We start from the raw sequence: 9,816 nt of genomic DNA, 5'->3' as shown, positions 1-9,816 counted from the left end.
CTCATATATATGATCGTGCACGTATTTGTAAAGCGATCTAGTATTGGACAGGTTCCATTATTTAATCCCAGACGCGACGAAGTTTTTACGTGAGTGGCAATAAAGCTTTCTGCTGTTTTTTTTTTTCTTTCCTATTCCTCTAAAGCTCACAAATGTAACAGGATACCGTCTAAAGGAGAGAAGTATCCAAGTATTTTAACTCGGTTCTCGTATAAAGCGAACTCTCACGGGGATACGAGTTTAAATTTCGCGTTTTTTTTTTTTATGTAGCTTTTCTTGAAGAAACAAAACGAATTCATTTACATCTAGTTCAACGATTAAACGTGTATTAAACTCAATATTTACTTCATAGAAAATTATTTACCGAAATTCGATAAAGAAAAATTGGATCAGCGAAACAATCTACTGTATTGTCCTATTTTTGTCGTTGGTCAATGTAATCAGTTGTTCGGAGCGACAGGTTTTTTTTTTTCTTTTTTCTCTTTACTAGGTTTGTTTTATTCGTTTTTCTTCGACTGGTGATTGTTGGCCAGTTGCTTTCCCTAGAAATCCCTTGGATATTGACCCGAGTTGCCAAGACAACAAGGATATACAGCGAGAAATCCAACCAACGTTCACACTAATAAATAGTTACAGCAAAGTGACTATTGGTTTCACGGTATAAAGAAAAAAAAAATGCGTTAAACTGAGAATTTCGATTAAAAAAAATATATTTATAAAGAGTTTTTGAAGAAAATTTTATTTTAAATCTATATTACATTCAGTTACAAGTAAATTGATAAATATTTAAACATTTTTATATTATAGTTTTGCTAAACTTACGTACTTCATTTATTAAATCGTCATAATAAAATTTTCAAAATAATTGCAAAAACTATCAAATAACTGCACACTTGTATAAACTACTGCAAAGTATTCCTCTTAATATATAGATCATTGCCACACTTGACTCACGACTTGCAATAATACCATTTACTGTTGCAAGTGTTACGAATTTCCACTTTTATACCAAATCGATCACGCAGTTATCATTAACAAGTTAAAGCGGGTCACCACAAAAATATTCCATTTCAAATCCTGTCGAAAACTTGTAAAGGTGTTGCAAACACTGTACACTAAATAATAATGCCTGATATTAATGCAAATTTGCTATAAATACGTAATAATCTTGTGTTACATCCTCATCGAATAAGTTAAATTTCTCTATTAATGCGTGTTTAACATTTGCATCCATATAAGCACATGTTAAATGGTGATAAGATCTGCTAATGACATACATCTGTTGTGATTGATGAATGTGTAGTTGCAGTACTGTATCCTTAAATTGTTATCAGCATTGTACAGAGTTGTTAAACCTGTCAAAATCCTTCTATAGGCAAGCTGTTTCTATATCGAAAGTAACCTTAGCCATGTTACTTAACCGCAATTTGTTCTTCGATCGAACACATACAACAACGCACTTACAAACTCTTAAACACAACTTAATTAGTAGAAGTTTTATTAAATTTTTTTTTATTTTTTAATTTTTTAACTTTACCTTCTTGTTGATTTAACCGGAAGAAATTTCTTAATTTAATTTTCTTCAACTTGCTAGTTTCAGATGGTATTTTATAGGAAATTTTTAAAAATTCAATATATTAATGGTGGTTGCATTATAATTAATTTATTCCAGTAACTAAAGCAGTAGTTTAGGCCATGGCATTAAAAGGGTACATCAGGGATTTTTTTATTATTATTATTGTTATTAAGTGTAAAAAAAATAGACATTTTGTTGAAGATTTTATCTAAATTATGAAAGCTGCTTGCAGCATGGTAAATTATTGTAGATAACCTTTTAAAGTATCAAAAATTGGCCCAAAAAATGAAATAAATTACTATAGTTGATATCAAGATAAATGGTAGTGAGTGATACCAGAGGAAATTTTTAAAGTAAATTTTTATCTTGCAATAAACAGATGTGGATAATATCAAAATAAATTATAAAGGATGATGTTGTTGAAGTTTTTAAGGTTATATAATTATCAAAATTGAATTGTAAATTAAAATATCTCTTCTAGAAGAATATGAATATAAAATTAAATTACTGTACTTTATTTAAAATTAGTACTTTGTAATTATTAACATAATAATGTTAATTTTAAAGGATTGCTTGAAAGATTAATGAGAGTTAATAAAATATTTTGTAATGACAAGCAAATGGTTATGGTAACTGATATGATTTTCTAACATGTAGATCGCGACCTCCTTTGATAATATTATTATCTATCAAATTACTGAAAGGTTGGAGAACTTATATTAAAGGCTAGGACATTTAAACATAGACTAAAACATTACGTATACTTTTAAATATTTATTTAAAAAAAAAATACAATTCAATAACAGATCTAGCAAAACTTAGGTACAAGCTTTTGTGATAAATCGCAAGAAAACTTGAGAAAAAAATAGATAAATATTAAAGAAAAAGAAAGTACAGCTTGAAAAAAAATTATTTCAAAACCAGAAAACAGATTAATTGCACTTTCTTAAAATAAAATTTCCATTCTTTCCCTTTATTTTACAAAGGAAACAATAATAAAAATGCATAATGAAACAAATCATGTATCATTCTGAAAAAGGGGGAGAGAAGTAACAAGGGAACAAACCAACATTACTCATAACTTGTTGCAGAAACAGTAGCAACGATAAGCCATATTAATTTTTAAGTTTTGATACGAAAGGGGGGAGTGAAAAAGTGGGAAGAAGTTTGCTGCCAACGCCAGATGTTGCCCAAAGCATCTAGAAAAAAAGAAAAAAAAATACAGGGGGAGGGAAAGTCAATACTACAGTTTTGTCTTGAGGGATTCTTCTTTTAAGAAAGAAGAAGAAAAGTTGCGATTTAATAGGAAAGAAGAAAAATTGAGAGAAAAGGTTTAGAATAACGTTTTCAAACAAGGCAAAGGTTTTTAAAACGGCATTTTCTCCATACTTGATTTTAAAATGGAAATTTTAATTTTTTTCCCCTGTGTTTTTTATAAAATGCGGTGGTTTTTTTTCCTTCGCTTCTTATTTTGACGATTTTCTACTTCTATCGATTTCTTTTTATTCTGAGAAAGTTAAGAAAAGTTTTTCAATGTAATTAGAAAAGTTAAAAATTTGTGTAAGGTATAATTATATTTAAATAAATTTTTGAGAAATTAAAGGAAATTAATGTATTTGAAAGTACAGTAAAACCTGTCCGAAACGGCACCCGAATAAAACGAAAACATGTCTTAATGGAAAAATTCTTCACAACGAAGTGACTTTCTATGTTAAAAGAAACCTGTTTAAAACGGAGTACTGCTAATACCGCGCGATTCCGGCTTACACAGGTTCTTACTGTATTTTCGAATTTTAAGTTTAGCCATTATCATAACAGGAAGGGGGCCATTTCCTGTTATGCTACTGTACTAACTTAATTGGTTATGCCACTACAGCTACTGACTAAATTATCTCTTGAAAAAGTCTGGCATTATATAATATTCTGGATTATATTCAGATATTAAGTAAGCGATTGTAATCTACCACTCTACATCAACAGAAGTAAACCATTATACACGGGGTGCTTCAAAAAGTGTTAATACTAATATAGAAGCAACGTGTGATGCCAGATTTGTAGTGGCATGTTTTTCTTCGCTTAGTTCTCCATCACGTGCAAGAAATCATTACCCGATTATGGGGTTCTCAAAAAAGTACAGTCCTACTACCACTGCCGCAACTTCCTCCGTATAAGTTCATCTAATACTGCATGCATTAAATCATTAAATCTTCGATAATCAAAGTACTAATCTCATTAAATACCAAGTCTATAATATTCAGACACTGAAGAAAATAAATTCTGAGGACCCCTGAGTAAGTCATAATTTAGAGAACACGACTGGAGAAGGCACATAATAATATCTATATGGATAATGAATCTATGACTACGTGTACTTACCACTTATCGACTGCAACGTTATTTAACGTCTCAGGGGCTAATAATATGTGCGATGTGCGTCAGTTAGCGATATAATGTAGGACATCAAATCAATCAAAATTCCTTGGGGACGGTTTAGAATTGGGCCTATTGGCTTGCCTATGGGATAATGCGCCACTGGACGTATCTAAAAATATCTATATTTAGTGATAAGTTAGCTCTGTAAGGTACTAAATCCGTAATGTTCGTGCCTGGATCTATACCAGATTTATCTAGAATTTATATAAATTTACGTCTAGCTTAATCATTAATCTTAAAATTTTCGAAATAATATTCATCGAATATTCGGGGATGACGGCAAAGAAGAAAATTGCCCTGTAAGCTACTCCGAGGAATTAGGGGCTCGATACAATGTTGTTTTCATTTACTTCCTTTACTTTAACAATAATTTAATTTGCTACAAGGCCTCAATATGTAGTTTGCTCCAGGCCCCATTACCGGTGCCTATATTTAGCTTTAAATTAATGCATTAGGGAAAGTATGCGAGGCATGATGACGGGTTTTGAAAGTTTTCCAATGTTTGCAAATTCAAAATCGAAAGTATAATGAAGTCTAGCATTGTTAAACAATGGTTTAAACATAAATAAAGTACCTTAGAACTGTCGTAGTGCTAAATTTAGGTGCTTTAAGTTCGGTCTTACATGCTAGCTCTAGTGTTTAATTGGGCTGTGTTCATACTGGAGTGAATTCAATACTTTCTGAGTAATTTAAACATATTTCTGATTATGCACACATTAATATAACGAATTATTATATATATATGAACATTAAAACATGTACATAATATAAACACAAAACAAGTTACAACGAATTTCAAAAATGGCGGGCTAAAATTAAACCGATTAAAACCAAAAGAACAGAAGAGAAATTCAAATAGGAAGACTTTAAATTACTTTTCTTTGCGTTTTTTATAGCCAAAAAAAAGCGCCAACCACGTTTACTTTTACTCAACGAACAGAAAAAAAATTTTATTTATTCATTCGTGAAAGAGAATATTTACCAAAGAAGATGGCGTCAGGACATAATTACGCTTAAGTCGATTTGCAGATCAAGAAGGATGATGCCGAATCTTAATATGATTTTAGCAAACGTACGCCGACGTAATAACTTAATTTATTAAGAAAAATCATCAAAGATTATTATTAAACTTCCATAATTCTGGCACGAGTACCACCAGTTCAGGAACTTCGCCGCTGAATGTACAAAGTTACAATCGAGTTTAAACTTTGTACTAATTTATAAAAGAAAAAAAAGGGACTTTCTCGTGAGTTTTAACTTACAAAATTCCGTAATTTGACATTTTAAAAAAACTAACTTCAACTAATGGCTTAGACATCAAACTAACTCTCATCTATTGACTAGGATTCCCTAAAGGAAAAGAAAGGCAGAATAAAAAAGAATAAAGAAAAATATATATATAAAAAAAAGATAAAAAGTTTTAACGATTAAGTTCACTCATTTATCTCAATGAATCCAACTAACATTGGAAAGTTAGTATTTTTTTTTCTTCCCCCTTTAGCCATGGACTACAAGACATGTATCATATTATAAGCCTATGTATTGCAGTACTTAAGAATTAATAGGGCAAACAAAATGGAGAAACATCTACAGAAAAATAGGACATCTTTAACTATCTAACTTAAAGGAAAAACTACCTGAAGGGATATTTTTCAATCCAATAGGGATTTTTTTTCTTTTTCCCCTTTCCTCGAACACTTTCTTCAGATTACAACACGAGACTTCTCTATATACACCCCCTTCAACAGATGGCGAAATGGCTTAAAATCAATTTTAAGAGTCGTTTCCTTTTTTTTACCAACTTCTTCATATTACTACTTTTTATTTTATTTTATTTTTAACTCTGGTTTTTGAAGATTTCAAATATATATTTTATCAATATTTTCTTCCATTATTTAAGAAATTAAATATAAAATTTCAGAAGATATTATGCATAATTTCGAAAAGAATTTTAAGTTTAGAAGTGTTTGGGATTGAATGTTTTAAAATCTTTAGTATTTTCTACGGAAGTGATTTCTAAAAATATTTTTTAAACAAAAACGGAATAATTACACATCTAATCCGTTGCGTGTTTCCGCTTCCATTGCATATAACGCGTCGCTTCGCGGCGCGTGTGTTTTAACATATGCCGCGTCGCATCGCGCCGCAATTATATTCTTTTTTTTTTTGCTTTCAGGTATAATAAAAACGTTTCTTCCCATATTTTATTCGAAAATAATCCATTTATTGTAGTGTTTCTTTTAAAAAAATCTCATTATAAAGTAGAATTTTTACATGTAAACGTCACTTTATAATGACAATTCCTAATGACTTTTCTACAAGAAAACGTAAGCAGCAATTGTCATTGTACGGTGACGTTTAATAGCAACAATAGCAATTTCTGATGATTTGTTACAAGAAAACAACCGTGTATATTGACAATTTCTGAAGACGTTTCTACAAGTAAACGTCACTGTATAATAGTAATTCCTGATGACGTTTTTCTACGTAAATATACAATGATAATTTCTACATTTTCTAGAAAATAAATACGATTTTATTATATATACATATATACAAACATACATTTTTATATTTTCTACAAACTACAATCTTTTCTGTATTTCCTACTTGGTTACTTATTCACCAAAAAACCATTTTCTACAGGAAATTTTAGTTTTCAACTTATCTAACATCACTTCATCGTTACTAAAAGATGTGACGATGTTAGATACTGGACAACAATAACATTTTCCAATATACATTTACTATATATATACACATTCTTACGCTATTCGAACTCGATCTACATAAGAGACAAGGGGGGGGAATACATCAACTACACGCACCCCATAAGGAAAAAGAAAGGGGGAGTAAAAACATATCGAGAATATTTCAACAAAACTTTGTGTCAAATAAAATAAAAAATGATTTTTAAAGATTTTCAACAAGAAAAAATATGAGTCCTTATCTTAAATAACGATACCCACAAGAGCTGGAGGCATTTTTCTTCTGGTCATTTTTTCACATCAAATATTTATAGTTGAGGTGCTATTTATTACGTGAAAAAAAATATATATATACACCAGTTTTTTTTACGATGTTTTTACTTCTTTCTATAACTATAGACCATTTGCACAATATTCTTTACATCATCAATATTGTTGTGCAACAGAAGGAAAGACGACTTTCCATTTACTCTGTTTGACGTGGAAGTAGTTTCTGAAAAGTGTTTACTATCAAGAAACAGAGGGAGAGGGGTACAAAAAAAATACCAAATAAATAAAAATAAAAGGGAGTTAGGTACGTGTTTAACAGGTTAACAGGAAAATACAGTAAACGTTGATACAATTTTTAATAGAAGATAAACTAAACTTAAAATCCCGCAAAAATATATTCAAATATTTATAGAAAAGACGTAATAATTGATAGAATAACGAGTTTATTGTTGCGTAATAATTGTAAATGACTTCGATTATTACGTAATAATAGAAAGAAGAATGTTCTCATTGGCTACTTTTAAATAGAAAGCAAACCAATGGCGTAATCCGCTTCACGCCATTGTTTGCTAACATAACTTCTTGCCACTTAGAAGCAACCATTGTTGCGTAATAATTGTACGTTGTTACGCTTATTGCGTAGTGGCTACGTAATAATCGTTATTTTCGATTGTTTAAATGAAATTTTAGAATATTAGGCGTATTTGTTTTGTCAGAATAAAGTGTAGTTTTACGTCAATTTGACGTCATTTTATAATTCTCCGTTATAATCAATGATAGGAATGACGTAAAAGTGTACACCATTGTGACAAAACGAATGCATCTATTGTTACGTTTATGCTTATGTCATTAAACGTAACAATAGATTGATAGATATAACTTAATAATATAATAAAAAACAGTACATCTTGTACAGTTTTAGTAATTAAACAATAAAAAGCATTTAAAGCCAGAAAAGTAAACGGAAAGTTATTTTATTTTTAAATAAATATAATAAAATGTAAGATTTATTTTAAAAAAATCCGCGAAAATGTAGGCAAATATTTGCCGAAAAATAAATTTTGAATAGATTAAAATACGTAATAATAGAAGAATGTTTTCATTGTTACGCAACAATACCAATTAACACGTCATTATTACGTAATGAATACGTAATAGTTATAATTTTGTTTTAATAGTTACGTCATTCGATATTTTTATGTCTACTGTTGCGTCATAATATTATTAAGTTTTTATTTAAAAAATAATAAAAATAAAAAAATTAAATTAATTTATAAAAAAAATTAATGATTTATATTACAAAATATTATTTTTTTAAATAAAAAATTACACAAAATAAATTTTTATGGGATAAAAATGTCATAAAGAGTTATTGTTGGGTTGTTGTATGTCTAGAACTCGATCGGTTTCTATAACTTTTAAACGCTATCGTGCACTGATACTGATTGTCAGAGGGATTATTTGAGTGTTATTGCACTTTATCAGGAGTTATAAAATTTTATTAAACGTTATTCGACCTTAAAATACAGTTTTAACCCAACAAGACGGTTTTAAGCGATGATACTGATTTATACTCATCTAAACGAGAAAAAATAAACAGAATTAAATTGTTTTGAGTAATTCACAGGTGTGGAACGTGCGTAAGTAGCACATGAAAGTTTAATAAAATATATTAATTTGGACAAAAGTTATCGAGCCTTAAATAAAAATAAAATAAAATTTTACTACTCTATACGCTAATTGTATATTAGAAAGTATGTGTAGGTTTTTAAGAAGTAAACAGAATTAAAATGTAGATTAAAATTAATAAAAAAATTTACTAAATTAAACTGGAATAAAAGTTTCAAAAAAATTAAAAGAAAGTTAGAACAATTTAAAATAACCACAATTAAAATTTTTTTTTTAAAATTAATATAATATTCAAGTAAAATTTAATTATAAAAAGTAATCAATAAATTCTAGTGAAATTTATTTTTTTACAATTCAAAAACTACTTAAAAACTACTCGAAATTTAATTTATATTGAAAAATTTAATATTTGAAATGAGAAAAATTAAGAAAAATGTATGTAAATAAAGGAATAAAAACGAAGAGAATGATTGAAAAATACGATACAATACTGAAAAAAACCAAATATTGTGGAAAAGATAAAAATTGTAAACATTTTATAGTTTAATTTTAATTGCGTTATTATTCAATTAAAATCTCTAAATATCATTTTTATTTCGTCAAAATTTTTTTTTTCTTTCTAAACTTATCCTATTTCTCTCTTCCTTCTCCTTCTCTTCTCCTGCTCTTCCTTCTCTCCTTCATCTCTCCTGCTTCTCCTCTTCGTCTTTCTTATTCTGTTCTCTCTTCATTCTCTTCTCCTCCTCTTTTTTCTTATAAATTCCTCCTATTCCTCTTCCTCCTCCTTATCCTTCTACTCTTCCTTCTTCTTATTTTTTCCTGCTCTTTCTCACCTTCTTCTCCACCTCTTATCCTTCTCCTTCTCTTTTCTCTATCCTCATCCTCTTCCACCTTCCTTTCCTCCCCCCTTTTCCTTATGCTCCTTCTCCCCCTTCTATTTTATTTTAAAAAACAAACACCACAAGAGATTTTCGCTTATTTAAGAATGAAAACATCGATTTATTCCACCATAAACATAACATTATAAAAATGATCGTTAAACAAACTTCCTCAAACGACTCCAGTAAAAAGAAAAAAAAAAATTAATTAAAATTAATAATAAACATGCCCCTTGTAGTATGTATATTAAAAAATAAAGTTTAATAAGACGTTTTATTACTCAGTAAATTAAGCTTAAGATCGAAATTTATAAATCTAAAT

The sequence above is a fragment of the Centruroides sculpturatus genome, unplaced genomic scaffold, assembly GCF_000671375.1.
Source record: "Centruroides sculpturatus isolate CEXI.00-Female unplaced genomic scaffold, Cexi_2.0 scaffold547, whole genome shotgun sequence".
NCBI classification, from domain to species: Eukaryota; Metazoa; Arthropoda; class Arachnida; order Scorpiones; family Buthidae; genus Centruroides; species Centruroides sculpturatus.
Note: the sequence above shows the minus strand (reverse complement) of the source record.